The sequence below is a fragment of the Cryptomeria japonica genome, chromosome 11 (assembly GCF_030272615.1).
Source record: "Cryptomeria japonica chromosome 11, Sugi_1.0, whole genome shotgun sequence".
In the NCBI taxonomy this organism is placed as follows: Eukaryota; Viridiplantae; Streptophyta; class Pinopsida; order Cupressales; family Cupressaceae; genus Cryptomeria; species Cryptomeria japonica.
The window spans coordinates 374,412,948-374,434,902 of NC_081415.1; positions in this window are offsets into that span (position 1 = coordinate 374,412,948).

Here is a 21,955-nt window from a genome sequence, read left to right on the forward strand (position 1 = left end):
CCTCCACGGTTCTCTCATGAGTTTTCTTTCCTAATTCAATTCTATTAATGACATAATCTATAGGTTAAATCTTGTCAATATCTATGTTTGGAGGAGGTATTGCAAGTTCAACATACTTATCCTTTGATTTATCCACTTTAACCCTGGACAAAGTCTTATCCTTTTTTGTAATCTTGGGCTTGACAAGAACCATCTGGCAGAAGTCAAAGTGATCTGGGGAGATGGCTTGCTTCTTCCTCTTAGGAGTAATAGAGACTAATTAGGGTGGTAAAGGTGTGTCATCTTCAACTTCTGTGACCAATACTTGAGATGAAAGTTCTCAATTTTGTACATTTGTAGTCACAATGGGAGGAGTAGAAGTCACAATTGTAGGTGGGTTCTCTATGACTAAAAAATTTGGGTCAAATTTCAGCCTTTGACATAAATTTATCAAAATTTTCTAACATTGAAGAAGACACTTCAGACAAATTTGGGAGAAACACATTTTCAATATTGTCCTATGGAGTGTCTAAAGCTGACTCAATAGTTATTGTGGAAGGAATAGTATGTATTACTACACCAGGAGCATCAGATGTATAGGAAATAGTGAAACCAAAAGGAACAGGATTAGAAATAGGAACTTGAGGAGGAACACAACCTGGAGTATCATGGGATGTATGAGGAATAGATTCTTATATCCTTTCGGAATGGGAAGTACTTGGAATTTCAAATAATCCTTCCTCATCAAAATCCTCCTCCTCTTCTTCTTCTAGTTCTTCTTATTGTATATCATCTTCAAGAAATTCTTCCTTAGCTTCTTCTTCTATCCGAGTATCTTGAGATATTGATGCCCCTTGACTCCTATCTTTTCCTTTACCTATAGTGAATTTGGGAGTCTTTAGGGTCGTTGAATCCTGCGTGTTCTTAGTCCTCAATCCAGAAGTCTTTCTCACTGGTCCTGCAGTATCATCTTCTGATCTAGTCTAGAATGGGTTCAATTGAAGTCATTTTCATATTAACCAAACATTAGTATTGGGAAGAATATTCTAGAACTCGGCCCTTATTGAAGTCATTTCCTTTTGCGACCACTGGATGAGAGGGAGTGGTGAATATACAATCTTATTCTTTTCCTACACTAGTTCCAGAATGTTTCCATCATCTTTGAGATCCTCATGAATAACAACAAGATTTAGGTTCTCAATTTTCTCAAAAGTGAGACAACAATAATCAAACTTTTTGATATCTTCCTCTATTCTACAGTCTATCCAGATATCTTCTAAAAGGTGAACTTGAGTATAGATTTTTCGTTAACTTTTTCTTCATGACCTTGTAGTCAAAAAATTTCCTAGCCTTGAAGAGATTCATTGTAACCCTTCTCATTTTCTCATCTGTGGCCCTAGCCTTGTAAACGGAATTAATTGAATATCTCCCAATGGTGAGAGAATTTGAACCCAGACTTTTTTGGACCTAACTGATGTTCATGTATCACCACCATCTGACGAGCCAAATCCATAAGTACAATTTTGTCTAATGGGTATCTAGGGAGCATGAAAGGCTCATCATCATAACATCCCACTCTGAGGTAGGTGAAAGTGGGGAGTTGTACAAACATACACCCATACAAATTCACTATATTCCAAGCTTCATCTGATACCCTCTTCTTCTGGAGATGCTTATCAAACATGCACATGTAGTGAGAGAAGAAAGCATCATTCACTCTCCTAAAATAGTGTAAACTAATCTTTAGAGTCAACTGAGAGTAATATTGATATATTTGAATCTATCTCCTATCCCCTATTGTAGCTAACCCTGGAAAGTACCTCATTGAGGTTGTTGTATACACTAGATATGAAGTCATATAAAAATTCAAAGTAGTTGGTACCTTGGTAAGTAGCTCAGACAAAGCATCACTTATCTGTTTACCCCAATAAATCCTTTCCTTATTTTTCTAGATGATATGGATGTACTGATACATCCATTCATGATATGTACCTGAAATAGGAATCCCTTTCATCCTACTAGGAAGAGTGATCAAATCATTTAACTCTTCAATGGAATCACTTTGATGAATTCGATTAGGCCATCTTGCAATAGTGGGTCTTGAAGACTTCAACCAATTATCATTGATATTCCTCCCACACTTGTCTTGATTATTGTCATAATATGTCTAAGTTGATTGTATGCCAATATTGGCATATTGATCAAATTTAGAGCATTTGAAAATTGTGTCAAAGAAGTCCTCATCCAATTTTATGAGATTTTCCTTTCCCTTTGCATCCTTGACAGACCTATTTATTGGGTCAAACCCGCTAACACAAATTCAAGGTTCTGCGCTCACATTGTAAAAGATGCAACTAAGTGAATTTCATTGTTAATAGTTGCCTCCATCTTATAATATTTAGGTGGTTCTTTAACTCTCTTAAGAAACTCTTCAAGATCCACATTACCGATTTCTATGCCTCTAATGTTGTCAATATTAGATGACATAGAAGAAGAAGAAGGGAAGACCGGATGAGGATCCTTCTTTTTAAACTTCATGACCCCCTTTCTTGGAGATGTCTTTGTCATTTGACTATGATTGTAACTGCAACATTTGAAAGAGAAATCATCACCATGCTTAGTTTTCCAAAGTCACTTTAATAGGGTTTTAAAAAAACCTAATTAATTGGTAGTACAATATTTCCTTTGGGTGTAAATTGGGTTTGTAACCCCAATTTACATATGTGTGCACTTTGTGCAAATTAGGTTTACAAACCCGATTTACCCCTAAAATAGGTGTGGTTCAATAATTGAATTTCATACTTATAAGTCTGATTTTGCATTTGGGAAAAGATGGTAAATCACAATGGTGCAAATCGGGTTTGTAATTCTGATCTACACTTGGGAGGTTTACACAAAAAGTGGTGTAGATATGGCTTACAAACCCAATTTGCACCACATAGGAAACAACAATGAAATTATCCATGTTTGGTGCATATCAGGGTTGTAACCCCAATATCCATCTCAAAGGAGAGAGTTGGTGTAGATCGGGGTTACAACCCCGATATACACCTCTATTTAGCACCATTTTGATTGAGTGTCGATGTTGGTGTAAGGCGGGGTTATGACCTCAACTTACACCCAAAGAGAAGGAATTGGTGTAAGTCAAGGTTGTAATTCCACCTTACACAATAATGGAAAGACTTATATTTTTAGAACATGGTAGGGACATAGTCTAAACATATACCAATTGTTGGGATTTGGTGTATGTTAGGACTATCTCACTGACATCCACCAAACTGGAGGATTTGGTTTGAGTGTATTCAGTATATGTCAGGACCACAACCCTACCATACACTACATAAATATAACTTGGTGTATGATGGGATTGTAATCCTAACATCCACCAAAAGAGATGATTCAAATCAAAAATATTTTTTGGGAAAGGAAAGCCCAAACAATCGGGTTAGAGAGGAACATAAACCCTAAAACAAAACAAGAAAGAAAGGGATAAATACATCCCAAAAAAGGGAAGATTGTAAATCGACTTCAACTCCTAGATCTCGTGTAGCTTGACAATGCTTTAGGTGCTTAGAAAAAATATGAAATTAAAAATGACTAAAAAGAAATACAAAGAAGATTTACAGGGAAGAAGAAACTGAATTGGTTTCAAAGACAAACAATAAATGCGCTTCAAATGTGTGAAATAAATGGTGTGTTTCAGGGTTGTAAACCCAAAATACACCATTATGTGTATTTTAGGTTTACAACCCTGAATTATACCTTTAGGGTGCATTTCCATAGTTAAGTGCAACATGGAATTATAAGTTCGATTTGCACCAAAAAGACCTAGACTAGTGTAGTATCAGAGTTTAACTTTGACATTGCACCATTTTGGAAAAACTTAAGAAAGACAACTTTAAATAAATTTTTTGAATTAAAAACTTAACTAGGATCAGTAGGCAACCACAAAAAAACCCCAGTAAGACCAAAGAAGAAAAAATTTACTTCAAAAAATGAACTTAGAGAGTTAAATTATGAATTCGAACAATAATTTGTAGGAGTTACCCAGTTTTTTTATCATAATTAAAAATAGGGATAACACACATCTATGCTCATATTCCAATTCTTCACTCCTATTCAATAGGGCTAGAGGCAGCTGATGTAGGAGGTGGTAGGTTATCCCCAATTTCTTTTGGCATATTTTCTTTAAGGGTTCCAATTTATTCTACCTCCCTAGTTTGTTTATTGTTTTTCTCAACCTTATCATTTTCATTACTGGCTGGAATGTGGCATAATAGTTTGTTATGAATGTAATCCCAACCCTTAAACTATTCCCATGTTACATTTAAGAATTAGATAGTTAGGATTATTTTTTATAAATAAAACAACCAGATAGTGGTGTGACAAGGATCATTATGTCCTTTTCCTTCTAAACTGTAGGCATTGTATTGTCATTGATGTCAATCGGTAAAAATAGCACATCACCGGTATGGATGGTTATCGGTATGTAGGTGAATACAGGATGCAAGAAGGAGATGTTACCATCATCGGTAAGTAAACATGACCACCGATAAGCAAGAAAAAGACAATAGAGAAGAGTGTAATCCACCAGTAGGCATGATTATCAGGATGTGCATTAATACTAGTATGAAAGAAGGTGTAACATCACCAATAAATAGACTTAGTGGATGAATCTATGTGTTTGATGACAAGTCAAGTTGACCCAATGACAGAACAGAGGAAAGCAGGCATGAAGGATAATCGATAAGGTGACATGTATAGGCAGGGTTAGTGAACCAGTGAGCAAGCATTGGTAGCATGTCTTGGTCGGTGAATGAATCTAAACCAACTCAATGAACTTAACAGAGGTGGATGTTGACAAGGATGATATGTGGATACCAAGTGGTGAGCATCGAGAGGTTGGTGAAGTGTCCATTGACATGGTAGATGTTGAGTAGGTCAAATTTAAATAAGGAACCTGTAAATCATAGGTCAATTGCAGAAGAAGTACGACTCGAGGTGAATCAAATGTAGAAGATTTTTTGGTGATGTAAATTAAGAAGGAAAATCTGATCTTCATGCTTGTTGGTCAAAGGAAACAACTAAGGCATTAATGGTGATTGATAGAGAAAGGCTGAAAAACAAGATGCAGGTTGCTAAATATAGAAAGCATGTACAAATATCATAAGAAATGGTGGTGCTATTAAATCTATTATAGATCATCAATCAAGGAGATGAGATCCAATCAGATTTGATATGGATTGAGCTGGTGGATAAAATCCCTAGCATGCCACCATTTGAACTTTTGTCTTGGCGGGAAAGCCAAGTATAAATATGTAGACTGAAGATGAAAGATGATGATGCTAGATGTCGAAAAAGATAGAGTATGAGAACAATGGATTTGATGTTTGGATGTCTGTAAAGAATGGGTATACGTTGCCTAATGTTCCTCCCACTAACCCAGATGCTAAGAAGGAGTATGAGAACAATGCAAAGGCTAAACATGCTATTCTCAGTGGGTTGTCAGATAATGAGTTTGTTAAGGTTATGCACTTCTCATCCGCCAAGGAGGCTTGGGATAATTTGCAGACTTTATTTAAACAAGATGACAAAGTCAAGAAGGCCAAGCTACAATCACTAAGAGGTTAGCTTGAAGGCTTGAAGATGAAAGATGAAGAAAAGATTGCAAATTATCTTCATAGGGTAGATGAAACTATGAACACCATTAGGGGATTTGGAGAAGAGGTTGTTGATGAGGTTATTGTCAAAAAGGTACTTACATGACTCACATCTAAGTATGATACTAAGGTCGCTACTATAGAGGAAGCCAAGGATCTAAAAACCTTCACAATGGATGAGTTATTTGGATCCTTAACTTCTTATGAGATGAGGACAACTAGAGAAGGATATTCAAGGAAAGAGGTTGCTTTCAAATCCATCAAAAAGGGCAAGGAAGAGGTTGCTCATAAAGGATCTAGTGAAGACTCAGATGTAGAGCTAGCAAACTTTGTTAGAAAGCTCAAGAGAGGATCCGGTAAGTATAAAGGAAAGTTTCCACTCAAATGCTTCAACTGTGGTAAAATAGGACATTTTGTTGCAAAATGTCCCTATAGTGAAATCGATGGAGATGAGAAAAGAAGCTCTGGCAGATCTTCCAGTAAAGATGAAGAGAAGAAACTTTACTAGCAAGGAAGAAGAAGCTACCAGAAGTAGAACAACCTATATACCATTGAGGATGCTTCCATAGATGAAGAAAGTGCATCAGAAGATTATTGCCATGAAGATGAAAGAGAAGTTAATCTCTTTATGGCACTAAATGAACCAGTTGTTGAAGATGAGGAAGATGAAGATATTGAAGTTGAAGTGGATCTAGAGGGTGAGATCATAAGTGCTCTTGAGGAGTTAAGTAAGACAAGAAGAGAACTCAATAAGGTCAAGCTTTTTGCATCAAAAGAACAAGATCTCTTGAAGAAATCTCTGGATGAGTCCAATCAAGTAATTTCTGACTTGAAACTCTAGTGTGAAAAAGCTAAGAGGATATGTGAAGTTGCATCCTTTGATTTGATGAAGAAGGAGAAGGTGCGTCAAAATCTAGAAGAAGAAATTGGAAAGCTCAGAAAGGAACTTGAAAATAGCAAGGATGAACTAAAGATGAGGAGCAAGTATGAGGGCAACACTAAAGCTTTGGACAAGATATTGAGCAATCAAAAGTATTCAAAAGATACTAGTGGCTTAGGATTTGATCAAGAAGGACAAATTTCCAACAACAAAGACACATTCGGTAAAGAGATACAATTCACTTCCTCAAGTGAATGTAAAGAGAAGCAAGCATACCAGTATGAAAACCTATGCTGAGGCTACAAGAAACCAACCTATGAACCGGTATGCTCAAAACTGGAAGCCACACCCAATATATTAGAATGCAAATTATAAAGGTAGGTTCAAGATTGATGATGAATGGTTAAATAAAGTCAACAACATGAGAGGGAGACATTCGATGAGACAAAGGTTTGCTGGTTCAAATTAACAAGACTGGTATGTACCAAATTTCCATGGTTATTTCTATTGGTGTAATAAGTTTGGACATAGATTTGTCGATTGTAGACTGATGAATAAGCCCCATGTTAGTTTTGAAAATAGAAATTATTTTGTTGCACCCCAGGGTATGGATGTTGTTTGTTATCAGTGTAATGGATTTGGTCATAGGAGTTTTGAATGTAGGAGAAGTCAACAGGTGTCCTACAATAGTTTTAAAGGTTCATCTTTTAATGTCAACATGAAATGCTATAACTATCAAGAGTTTGGACATATTGCAAAGCATTGCAAGCACAAGAAAATCAAGCAAAAAAAGACAACTCCTGACCAAAAACTAGTAGTTAAATGGAAACAAGAAGTTGCAGTAGACAAAAAGAAAGAAGAAAAAATGATTTTGGTTGAGAAAGAAAAGAACAAAGTAGAATCAAGTCTAATTGTGTAGAGTTCCTTACATTCAGAAAGAAGAAACTTGTGGGTTGTAGATAGTGGTTGTTCCAACCACATGACCAGTGATAAAAAGAAATTTATCAAGCTTGAAGATTGGAATGGAGGATCAGTAAGATTTGGAGATAACTCCCCCATCAAGATAAAAGGCAAAGGTACTCTGAATATTGATGGAAAATTGAAGGCACGTGATGTATATTATGTAGAAGGTCTAAAGTACAATTTTCTAAGTGTGAGTCAAATATGTGATAAAGGATATAAATTCACTTTTGACTCTACCGATTGTCAGATAAGAAAAGAGAGAACTGGTCAGATTGTAGTAGAAGAAAAAGAATAGATGGAAATGTGTATAATCTGAAGGAATTATTTGAGTCCCAATGCATGATGGGACAAGTGGATGAGAGCTATTTATGGCATGAAATATTAGGCCACATAAATTTTGATAATCTAGTTAAAGTGAGCAAAAAAGGGCTCTGTGAGAAATATAGCACCAATCATCAAACCGGTAAACACATTTTATGATGAATGTGTAAGAGGAAAGTAGACTAAGGTGAGATTCAAGACTAAGAAACATAATACTTCAAGGCTATTAGAACTGGTGCATACTATTCTATGTGGACCAACCAGAATAAGAACTCTAGCTGGTGAAAGATACTTCATCCTCCTCATTGATGATTTCTAAAGAATGACATGGGTCACTTTCCTACAAGATAAATCTCAAGCCTTTGAAAGATTCAAGATTTTATGGAAGATGGTTGAGAGGGAAAGTGGATGGAAGCTGAAATGTCTAAGATCAGACCAGGGTGGAGAATTCACATCCAATGAGTATGAAGATTAGTGTGAAAGACATGGAATCATAAGACATTATTCAGCCCCTAGGACACCACAACAAAATAGTGTGGTAGAAAGGAAGAACAAGACAGTCAAGGAGATGGCTAGAACTATGTTGAATGAGGCAAACTATCGAATATGTATTGGAAGAAAGTGGTTTATACTGTATCATATAATTTGAACCAGTTTCAACTGAGAACAAACAACAAGATGACACCTTATGAGTTGTCGTATGACCGGAAACCATCAGTCAAGTAATTCAAGGTGTTGGGGAGTAAATGCTTCATTAAAAAAGATCAGGATGGCTTAGGAAGCTTTGATTCTAGGAGTGATGAAGGTGTTTTCCTTGGTTACTCAACTCATAGTAAGGCCTACAAATGCTACAACAAAAGACTAAGAAGAGTCATTGAGAGTGTGAATTTGAGAGTAGATGAAGATATTCTTAAAGGAAGAAATGCTCAAGTCAACCGGTATAATGATTTTGGTGATGAAGGTAAAGAAGCTCAGTCAAACAATGAACTGGAAGAAGCATCCAGTAAGGTCCCTAACCGGTATGTGAGAAAAAACACCCGAAAGAGAAGATTTTAGGTAACAAGAGTGATGGTGTGCAAACTAGAAGAAAACTTGCCCAGAATGATGAACAAGTCAATTTCTGCCTCATGACTGAAATGGAACCTAAGACATTCAATGAGGCCAACAAACGTAAAAAATGGATGGATGCAATGGAATAACTGCAACACATTGAGAATAATAATACTTGGGAATTAGTTCCTAGACCGGTTGATAAAAATGTCATTGGCACAAAGTGGGTATACCAGAACAAGATGAATGAAGAAGGGAAGATAGTGCAAAGGATATTCTCAAGTAGAAGGTATTGATTTTGAAGAAACATTTTCACCAGTGGCTAGGCTAGAATCTATTAGGATGTTTCTTTCCTTCTCTTCCTACAAGGGTTATAAAGTTTATCAAATGGATGTCAAATCTGCTTTCCTAAATGGAAATTTAGAAGAGGAAGTATACATGGAACAACCAGAAGGTTTTATGCTACAAGATGATGAAACCTTTGTGTGTCAGTTGAAGAAAGCACTATATGGTTTGAAGCAGGCTCTAAGAGAATGGTACTCAAGGTTAGATAAAATATCTAATGGAGCAGGGGTTGAGAAAAGGGAGTGTAGATAGTAATCTGCACATTAAAGAAGATGGAAGCCATATTATTATTGTGGTCGTATATGTGGATGACATCAATTTTGGAGGCAACAAGGATACCTTGTGTAAAGAGTTTGTTGATCAGATGCAGTCACAGTTTGAGATGTCAATGCTTGGAGACCTATCCTACTTTCTTGGTTTGCAGATTTCATAGCAAGGTAAAGGGATATTTATCTCTCAAACAAAGTATGCCAAAGATATGATGAAGAAGTTCCCAATGCAAGACAACAAACCCGTAAGTACTCCCATGGTGACTGGATGCAAGATGAGCAAGGATGATGAATCATTGGTAGTGGATCAAACATTATATAGATCCATGATTGGTAGTATGTTTTATCTTACTTCTTCTAGACTGGATATAGTGCAGGCAATATGCATGGTGACTAGACTTCAAGCTGCACCCAAACAGTCACATGTGAATACAATCAAGAGGATATTCCAGTATCTATAAGGGACACTTGATTATGGACTATGGTATCCCAAGAAAGGGGATTTTACCTTACATTCTTACATTGATACTGATTGGACAGGTTGCATTGATGACCAGAAGAGCACAAGTGGTGGTGCATTCTTCCTAGGTAACCAGTTGGTCTCATGGCACAACAAGAAGTAGCATTCAATTTCTCTATCTACTACTCAGGTAGAATATATTATTGTTGTCACATGTTTCTCTTAGGTGCTATGGATGAAGAAGACCCTCAAGGATATTCAAGTGGATATGTCTGACCCCATTTCCATCTAGTGTGATGATTCTAGTGCAATTAACATATCAAATAATGCAGTTATGCACTCAAGGACAAAGCATATTGCCATAAAATATCCTTTTCTTAGGGAGAAGGTGGAAGACTAGGAAGTTAAGATAGAGTATGTCCCTATAGGTGAACAAGTGGTTGATATCTTCACCAAGTCTCTACTGGTAAGCACATTTGAGTATCTAAGACAATACAGGTTAGGAGTTGTGTGACTTTCTTCATGCACTTAAATGTGTATGGAGATCTATGGTTCAGGGGGAGTACATGTAGAGTTTGTGCCCTTTGTCATTGTTGTCAAAGGGGGAGAATGAACTCATTGAAGAAATGCAAAGTATGTTGATATCAATGCCAAAGGGGGAGATTGTTGGCATTGTATTGTCATTGATGTCAACTGATAAGTATAGCATTTCATTAGTATGGATGGGTACAGGTATGTAGGAGAATGCAGGATCCAAGAAGGAGATGTTACTGGTATGGATGTTCACCGGTAAGTAAACATGATCGCTGGTAAGTAAACATGACCACCGATAAGAAAGGAAAAGACAACAGAGAAGAGTGTAATCCACCGGTAGGCATGATTATCAGGATGTGCATTAATACTAGTATGAAAGTAGGTGTAATATCACCAGTAAATAGACTTAGTGGATGAATCAGTGTGTTTGATGACAAGTCAAATTGACCCACCAAAAAAATAGAGGAAAGAAGGCATGAAGGATAATCGATAAGGTGACATGTATAGGAAGGGTTAGTGAATCGGTGAGAAAGCACCAATAGTATGTCTTGGTCAGTGAATGAATCTAAACTGACTCAATGGACTGAATAAAGGTGGATATCAACAAGGATGACATGTGGATACTAGGTGGAAAACATCCATAGGTTGGTGAAGTTTTCATTGACATGGTAGGTGATGAGCAGGTCAACTTTAAATAAAGAACTCGTAAATCACAAGTCAATGATAGAAGAAGTGTGGCTTGAGGTGGATTAGATGCAAAATCTTCTTGGTGATGTAAATCAAGTAGGTCAATTCTATATTCATGCTCATTGGTCAAAGGAAAAAACTGAGGCATTAATGGTGATTGATAGAGCAAGGTCGAAGAACAAGATGAAGATTACTAATTATAGAAAGCGTGTATAGATGTCATCAGAAATGGTGGTGTTGTTTGATCTACTACAGATCATCAATCAAGGACATGAGATCTGATCATATTTGATATGGATTGAATTTGTGGAGAAAATACCTAGCACGCCACCATTTGAACTCTGGTCTTAGCACAAAAGCCAAATATAAATATGTAGACCGAAGATGAAAGATGATGATGCTAGATGTTAGAAAAGATAGAGTAACTGAGAGAGAAGATAAAGATCAAAAGCATATAAGTGTTGGAGTTGACTCACAGAAAAGTTAAACTGGTAAGAGGGTTTATCAGAAGTTTTACCAGTAAGGTTAGAGCAACCGACAAGCTACCAAAAAGGATAAATATTATGTGAACTGACAAGGGAGATTTAGGAAGAAAGTTGTTGAAGGTGAAGGAGAAAAGAGAGTGTACCAGTGGAGGTTATGCAAGATATAATCAAAGCAAAAAGGGTATAAATAGAGGTCAGTGAACCAATAAAGAACTAAGCAGAGGAGAAATGATAGAGAAGAGTTAAATCGGTGAAGTATTTTGATTGCAAGAATTACAACTCATTTGCAACAAGGTTATTACTATTGTTTTGATATATGTTATTATAATCACTGAGTTGGAGCTCGGTGCAGGGGTTGGGGATCCTTGGGTTGTTGTCCTAAATTAGGGCTTGGTGCCCTAAACATTGTAACCATGTTTATTGCAAGGCCGGATTGGAGCAGTAGACTCAAACAACATTTCTCACTGAGGTTTTTCCCATATTGGGTTATCCTCATATATATGATGTTATGTGGTGTGTATCTTTGTGTGTTTGCATTTGATCACTTTCCCTATCTCATCAGTATATCCTCTATGTGTTTGATTTGCTAACCAGTACCAAGATTTTGGTTTAGAAGGTTTAGAATATTGGGTACCACTGATTCACCCCCCTCTCAATGGTACATTGTGTTCAACATAAAATCTATGACCATATTAATGAGGATATGGTAAAAATAGTTTGGAGCATTGATCAACCTATAATTGCATAAATGAATTAATAATTTGAAATGGATAGTGTAAAGAAAGGAGTTCCTCCCATCACAAGTAAAGTACATGATAATATGGTTCGCCACTTCTCTCCATAATTATGGAAAGGAGAGTTTCTTGGTCCCTTGGGATGAGGAATCAAAGCTTTCTCTTGGTCTAGCAAAATCTTCCATGACTAAGACTATATTTGGAGACATAGGATATTCTTCTCCTATCTATGGAAGACTAGACACTTCTACAATTATTGCCTTAGATATTTCCACTCTCAACCCCTTAGTCACTACTTTGTTATTCCTGAAAGTCTTTGTAAATTTATTATTCATGCGATCATTATACTTTTTTAGTGTTTAACAATAGTGAATCCAACCAAACCTTTCAAATAAGGAAAACTCCATGCATCTATTACTAACAAAGTGTGGTATGTTGATTCTCTCCTTATAATGTCCCCACCCATTTTTCACTTTTTAAACTCTATAACTGCGATTAAACTATTCTAAATTTTATAATCTCACTCCACTCACTACATTGCTATTTGTTCCTTGCAATTCACTCTACTTTCTGAATTGCTCTCTAAGAATGACTACAAGCTCACAGTTCCCAACTCCCTTTCTATTTTCTTTCCTTCTATAGAACAATCAAATGAATATAATGCATCTACTTGTTGCGTATGCATAAAGTTAGGTCTTGACTATTGGATGATGTTACAGGTCCCAACTAGTTTGTGATGTCGTGTGCCTCTCAATGCTTTTAAAAAATAAAAGTGAATTATTATTTGTGTAGTGTGTGCATGTGATATTAGGAAATGATTATTGTGTTGGAGTGGTTGCAAGTGAACTAGATGGTTACTTGCAAGAGGTGTGTGGAGTGATGATGGAAGTGATGAGGGGATAGATGAGATGGGTGATTTGGGTGGTGAAATGAATTGTTGTTGTAGGTGGAGCAAAAAAACATCTTTTTATGGGGTTTCTCACATAACTTGAGCCAATTCCCATTTATCATTAAGAAAAAATAGTCTGAGTCTATTGTGGTGAGTTGAATAGCTTCATTGGGAAATGCCTATTGAGTTTCATATAGTCATAACCATCATGTTTGAAGTTTCTCCTTGTGTTATTTTTACCTTGAATCAAATAATAGTGCCTAATCACCTTCCTTGAATTATTTTGTCTTGATTAACTGGTCATGTCACTTGATTCCTTTCTTTTGTGTGATCTTAATGTGTTGAGTTGCTTCCATCATCATCTTATCAAGTGCATTCAATTGATGTAGATGATATTTTTGTTCTTTATTGAGGTCCATCTACAATTCAACTATTGTATGCATCTGGCCAAGGTTGCCTTTTTTCCATAAACTAGATGATAAGATGTGAACCCTGTTATTGTTTTCCATGTTGTTTCATATACCCAAACTACTTCAATATATTTGACAACCTAATATTTTCTATGTGGCTGAGTTATCTTGGTCAAAAAATCTTCAATCTCCCCATTTGTCACCTCAACCTATCCATTATACTATGTATGGTATGGTGTTGACTTCCTATGTTTGATCTCATACTCCACCAGTTGTGCAATCAAATTAGAAGTGAATTGTACACCTTGGTCTGTGAATATCTCCTTTGGAACACCATATCTTGTAAATATATCCTCATACAAAAATTGACAAACTTTTGTGTCTCTTGTAGTTATAAAACCTTTCACTTCCACCTATTTAGTGAGATAATCAATACATACCAGTATATAGGATTTGGTGTTCGATGCAAGCTCTATTGGACCAATAAAGTCAAAACCCTACTTATCAAATGGTGTTATCACCAGCTAGGATTTTCCATCCATTGACATCTATCATATATCCTTATGTATTGGGTTACATCTTTGTTTATGGTGGGACAATAGTACCCTGTATTGAGTATCTCAATTAGTGTCCTCTTGGTTGCAAAGTGTCCACCATAAGGTTTATCATGGTAGGCTTTGATTATGTCCAATGTTTCATCTCCCCAAAGACACCATTGCATGATATTGTCATGTCTTGTATAAAATAGATAACCAACTATCTATGAGTATAAAGAATTGCATTGAACCAACAATTTATTCTCTTTAGGTGACAAGTGTGGAGGTATTTTCCCTACAACCAAGTAGTTGGTTGTATTTGCATACCATATAATATGGATTGATAATACAAATATATGCTCATTTAAAAATGAATCATCTACTACTGGATCTTCTAATGAATTTGTTAACATTGAGAGAAAGCCTACTACTACATTAGCCTTTTTAGGCTTGTCAACAATAGTGAAGTCAAACTCTTGCAACAAGAGTAACCATCTGACAAATCAAGAAATTGTTGGCCTTATAACAGACAAGGAGAGATTGTTGGCATTTCAATAAGGATATTGAGAAGGTTGTTGATGATTATGGATATAACTGATTAAGCATGTTTACTGCCTTAATATTATTATTTTGTCATTGATGTCAAGAAATTGATTTTCTAATTCAGTATGATGTTGCCATATCTTGAGAAGTGTGATTTGATGAGTATAAAGATGTTGGTAAAAGACACAAAAAGAATATGATGAATAAGGGGAGGAATAAGTAATTCAATGCACAACTATTACCAAGTTAGACAATGATGAGATCATGATGTTTAGATTGTTTTGATATCATACATATGTTATTGATTGTAAGTTTAATACTATACTATGTTACCGAGCAAGGAACCTAGTCGGTAAACCCTAAGGAACCTAGGTGGTAAACCCTAAGGTTATCGCTATCGGTTAATGAAGGCGGTATGTCTACTGAGTGAAGTTTAGTATTTACTGAGTTGCAACCGAGTAATAACAGAATGCATTGAATGAATAAAAACATTATTTAATGAAGGAAGCTAATGAGCTGGCTATGATTAAATTATTGGTATGTCGTGAATGAAGTTTGTTAAAGAATCTATAGCAAAGGAAAATCGGCAAGAAGATCTACAGCTCAGATTGAACCGCTATACCCTAGCACAAATTCCAAGAAATGTAAGTAAGTTCCAAGGTGGGGTAAAATGTTTTTCAGATCGAAGGATACATTGAACCTGGTCAAAGTTTGAAGATCTGATGGCTGTGATTGATCATGGGAAATGTGATCAAGGAGATTAAGCGGTTGGCGAATTGTTTATAAATAAGGAACTGTTGATAAACAATGTATGCAGGCAAGTGTATGCATAGGGATGCTACATAGTGATTACCGAGCACATAAGATGGAAGACCTATTTGAATAACAGAGTATAGAGCCCAACAGATGGACAAGATAAGTCCTATATTGTATTGAGCAAATAAGAATCTACTTTAGCATTTTAGATGTGAAGTTGCAGATAGGTTTTTATTACTATTATTTTGTAAAGTGACAGAAAATCTCTTAACTGAGTGGACTTAACAATCTTATTTGTAAAACCCTCTAGCAAGGTGACATTCTGATTGAGTGTTTGAAATCCTTTAACAAGGTCACTTCTAACAAGGTGAAGATCCTAATAGATGTGAGGGAAATCCCTTAACCAGGTCACATCTAGCAATGTGTTTGTAATCTTTAATAGGATTTGCTTTTAACCAAGCATACTCTAGAAGAGTATATTTCTTAGTGGGTCTGAAATCCCATAGTGGTTTTTCCCTATTTGGGTTTCCACGTTAAATCTGGTGCTATGAGTGTTATGTTGTTTATATGCTTTTGAGTTTGCATGTTTAGCAGTTTTGGTTATATTATTGAAGTATATGTTACCGAGGTTGAATCTGATGTTTTTATAGAAGATTAATTTTGTATGATTCACCCCCCCTCTCATCTTATTATCTTGGCATCTGCACTTAACATTAAGTATCAGAACTATAAATTGGTATCAGAGCCTTGGACTCCGGAAGAAAAAATTTAAAGGTACTTGAGGAAAAGATCCAAATATGTATAAGACGGATGCACCGAAGCTAAACAAGTCAAGTTTCTCTACATGGCAGAAAAGGATGAAGATGCTCCTATTAGGAGTTGGAGAATATGTTGTATATTATTTGGAGAATAATTTCACCGCACCGAGCACCTATCCATTGACAATGGAAGAGATAAAGGAAAAGCAAGAACATATTCAAGAAATGATTGAAATAGCATCTGCATTGACTGATTCAGAGTTTAATGATCTAGAAGGCTGCAATGATGCAAAGGCAATGTGGGACAAGCTCATATCTGTGTATGGTGGAGATGAACATGTTCAAATAGCAAAAGTGGATAGTCTAAGAGGACAACTTGAATCTATGAGGATGAATGAAGGTGAGAACATAACCCAGTACAGTACAAGACTAAAGGAGATTGTCAATCAAATCAAAGGAGCAGGTGGAACTATTGAAGAAAAGGATATAACAAGTAAGTTGTTAAGAACCCTTCTACCGGCTTATGCAATCCGAGTCTCTGCAATCAATGAATTGAGGTCTGTACCCAATATGCTAGTTTCTTTAGATGCTACTATTGGTAAGCTACATGCATTTGAGTTAAGTAACTTTGATAACAGTGGGTCATTAGTAAATAAAGTTGAATCTGCATTTAGTTCTTTTCATATTGGTGAATCTGATGACTACAATAATAGAATGAGTAAGTACACTAAAGGGGATCACAGTGGAGCAAGTGAAATATTTCGCAAGAACATGAAGTACACAAACTGTATGAGGAAATCAGAAAGCAAGAAGAGTTTGAAGCACTTTTAGCCAAAAGGCTAGCGAGAGGCAAAGGTAAGTATAAAGGAAAACTACCTTTGAAATGTTTCAATTGTGATAAGATAGGACATATGGCTTCTAACTATCCTGACAAAGATTCTACTAAAAAGAGAGATTACCGAGATGATAGACAGAAAGATAATCATTACAGAGGACACCGAGACTTCAGAAGAAGAGATAGAAAGTCATGCTTAATAGTCGATGAGGAATCCAATGATGATAAATTAGATGAAACTGATACAGAGGAAGTAGTTTATGTGGCTATCAAAGATGGATCAGATGAAGAAAGGTATGAAGAAAAATCCCTAATATCTCACATAAATACTTATGATTCTTGGATCATAGATAGTGGATGCTCACATCACATGACAGGTGATAAACACAAGTTTGTTATGTTAGAAGACTATGATGGAGGCTATTTAAGATTTGGTAATGATGCACCATGTCCGGTAAAAGCTAAAGGATCCATAACACTTCTTGACAATGCAAAGTGTAATGATGTTTATTGGGTTGAAGGTTTGAAATATAATTTGTTGAGTGTAGCACAGCTAAATAATACAGGATACTGAATAGAATTTTAGAAAGGAATTGTCAAAGTCCATGACAAGAATGGAAAGTTAGCTGCTACCGGGACACAAACAAAAGGTAACACATTTCACCTTGACTCAACTCAGAATAAATGTTTGTATGCAAAGATAGATGATATGTGGTTATGGCATAAAAGGTTTTGTCATGTAAATTTTGATAATCTGATCAAAATAAGTAAGAAGCACTGAGTAAGAGGTCTACCGAGTCTTGAAAAACCTGAGAATGCTATGTGCCGAGGATGCTAGATGGGTAAAATGACAAGATCAAGATTTACAAGTAAGTCTTACACTTCTAAGGGAATTTTAGATCTTGTGCACACTGATCTTTGTGGTCCTATGAAAGTTCAAAGTTATTATGGTGATAAATATTTCATATTATTTGTGGATGATTACTCAAGGATGATGTCAGTTATGTTTTTAAAAGAAAAATCAGAAGCTTTTCAAATGTTTAAATGGTACAAGGCAAGAGTTGAAAATGAAACAGGAAGACAACTGAAATGTCTTAGTCAGATAGAGGAGGAGAGTTCACATCTGATGAGTTCAACTTATTCTGCAATGATCATGGTATAGAAAGACAAGTCTCTGCACTGAGAACTCCACAACAAAATGGAATTGCTGAGAGAAGAAATAGATCTATTGTGGATTGTGCCAGAACCTTGATGATTGAAAAGAAAGTGCCACAAACATTTTGGAGAAAAGCAATAAGCACAACAGTTTACACCCTGAACCAAGTACAACTAAAGAAAGGAACTTTGAAGACACCATATGAAATATGGTATGACAAGAAACCTAATGTAAGTTATTTAAAAATCTTTGGGAGTAGATGCTATATACACAAAGATGATAGAAATGGCAAGTTTGATCAGAAAAGTGAAGAAGGAACATTTCTTGGTTATTCTTCTAGAAGTAAAGCATTTAAATGTCTGATCAAATCATCTAACAAAATAGTAGAAAGTGCAAATGTGAAAATTGATGAATTTGCGGAAAGAAATGATGAAGGGAATTCCAAAGAACCAGAAGATTATGATGAATTTGTCTATGTTCAACCGACAAGTCCTACTGAGAAAACTGTAGAAGGAAATGAGGAAAATATTCAGTTACCGAGTGATGAAGAAGATCATACAGAGACTACAGAGCTTGTATTAGCCAAGTATGTCAGAAGACATCATGCATCAAGTCAGATTGTAGGAGATAAGGATGATATAGTAATGACAAGGAACAAACTGAGATAGAACACATGTCTGATATCTAAATTTGAACCGAGAATAGTGAAAGAGGCATTTAACAGTGAAGATTGGATAAATGCTATGACAAAAGAGATTGATCAATTCAAGGAGAATGACACATGGACATTGGTCCCAAGACCGAAGGACAAAAATATAATTGGTACAAGCTGAATGAAAAAGGTGAGGTCATTCGAAATAAAGCAAGACTAGTTTGCAAAGGTTATGCTCAAGAAGAAGGAATTGATTATGGTGAGACTTTTGCACCTATGGCAAGACTTGAAGGAGTAAGAACATTGTTGGCATATGCTGCTTACAATAATTTCAAGGTATATCAAATGGATGTCAAATCTACATTTCTGAATGGTATATTAGAAGAAGTTTTTATTGAACAACCTAAAGGATTTGTTGAAGACAAGAATAAAGATCAGGTATGTAAATTGAACAAAGCTTTATATGGTTTGAAACAAGCACCTAGAGCATGGTATGAAAGATTGCACTCTTATTTGATCAAGATTGGTTTTATAAGGACAAGTGAAAACAATAATATGTACATGAAGAATGATGAAAATGGAATACTGATCTCAGCCATATTTGTTGATGATATTATCTTTTGTGGAAATGACTCTTTATGCAAGAACTTTGGAAATGAAATGAGAAAAGAATTTGAGATGTCATTAATCGGTGAGATAAAGTATTTTATAGGTTTACAAATACTGCAAATGAAAGATGATATTTTCATTACTCAATCCAAGTACATAAAAGAAATCTTGAAGAAATTTGGAATGGAGGACTCAAAACCAGTAAGTACTCCTATGACTACCAACTGTAAACTATCAAAGAATGATGAATTTGCATCTATTGATGAGACACTTTACTGATACATGATTGGAAAGTTGCAATATGTTGTTCATAGCAGGCCAGACATAGCACATGTAGTAGGTATAGTTGCAAGATTCTCTGCAGATCCTAAGGAAACACACATGACAACAATCAAGAGAATTTTCAGATACTTGAAAGGCACTGAGGATTATGGCTTAGTATATCAGAAAGGAAATGACTTTGATTTAAAAGTTTATACTGATGCTGATTGGGCAGGCAACATTGATGACAAGAAAAGAACAAGTGGAGGAGCTTTCTTTTTAGGAGAAAGACTAGTGAGTTGGCTTAGCAAGAAACAAGGATGTGTTTCACAGTCAATAGTAGAAGCTGAATACGTTGCTGCAGCATTGAATTGTACCAACATAGCACGGATCAAACAACTGTTGGAAGGTATAAATGAGAAAGTTACTGAGCCAGTAACTATATTCTGTGACAATACTAGTGCCATTAACATTTCAAAGAATCCTATTATGCACTCTAAGACAAAGAACATCTCTATCAAATATCATTATCTTAGAGAAGAAGCTCAAGAGAAGAAAGTGGTGTTGGAGTGTGTTAGCACAAAGGAATAAATAGCAGATATCTTCACCAAGCCACTGCCAAGGGACACTTTTGAGTATCTCAGAAGTAAGTTAGGGGTCCTACCCCTATCTTCTACTCACTGACCGAGTTCAGTGAAAGCATCAATTTGATGACTCTACAAAATAACTTTTAGGAGTTGATGCTGATTTACACACTTTAGGATGTTTTCTAAAGGTGTGCAAGAAACAATACATGGAACAGGAATTGAAGACATAAATGCTCTGACCAAGACTAAGTTGACACATAACAATAGGAAATCACTTCATACAGGAAGGAATTATGTTTTAGTTCTCTACTTTTTGGCATTGTTGTCAAAGGGGGAGAAGACTGAAGAAAAGGGGAGAAGACTGAAGAAAAGGGGAGAAGACTAATGTATGGGGGAGAATTCTGATGATAGGGGGAGAGCATTTTAGCATTTTAGAATCTCATAGCAATCAGAATCAATTAAGTCAAATCAATTGGTTTTTCCATCAATGCCAAAGGGGGAGATTGTTGGCCTTATAATAGACAAGGAGAGATTGTTGGCATTTCAATAAGGATATTGAGAAGGTTGTTGATGATTATGGATATAACTGATTAAGGATGTTTACTGTCTTAATATTATTATTTTGTCATTGATGTCAAGAAATTGATTTTCTAATTCAGTATGATGTAGCCATATCTTGAGAAGTATGATTTGATGAGTATAAAGATGTTGGTAAAAGACACAGAAAGAATATGATGAATAAGGGGAGGAATAAGTTATTCAATGGGCAACTATTATCGAGTTAGACAATGATGAGATCATGATGTTTAGATTATTTTGATATCATAAATATGTTATTGATTGTAAGGTTAATACTATACTATGTTACCTAGCAAGGAACCTAGTCGGTAAACCCTAAGGTTATCGCTATCAGTTAATGAAGGCGGTATGTCTACCGAGTGAAGTTTAGTATTTATTGAGTTGCAACCGAGTAATAAGAAAATGCATTGAATGACTAAAAGAATTATTTAATGAAGGAATCTGATGAGTTGGCTATGATTAAATGATTGGTATGCCGTGAATGAAGTTTGTTAAAGAATCTATGGCAAAGGAAAATTGGCAGGAAGATCTACAGCTCATATTGAACCGCAATACCCTAGCACAAGTTCCAAGAAATGTATGCAAGTTCCAAGGCAAGGTAAAACATTTTTCAGATCGAAGGATACATTGAACCTGGTCAAAGTTTGAAGATCTAATGGCTATGATTGCTCATGGGAAATGTGATCAAGGAAATTAAGTGGTTGGCAAATTGTTTATAAATAAGGAACTATTGATAAACAATGTATGCAAGCAAGTGTATGCACAGGGATGCTACATAGTGATTACGGAGCACAGTAGCTTGAACACCTATTTGAATAACAGAGTATAGAGCCCAACAGATGGACAAGATAAGTCCTATATTGTATTGAGCAAATAAGAATCTGCTTTAGCATTTTAGATGTGAAGTTGTAGATAAATTTTTATTACTATTATTTTGTAAAGTGACAGAAAATGTCTTAACCGAGTGGACTTAACAGTCTTATTTGTAAAACCCTCTAGCAAGGTGACATTCTGATT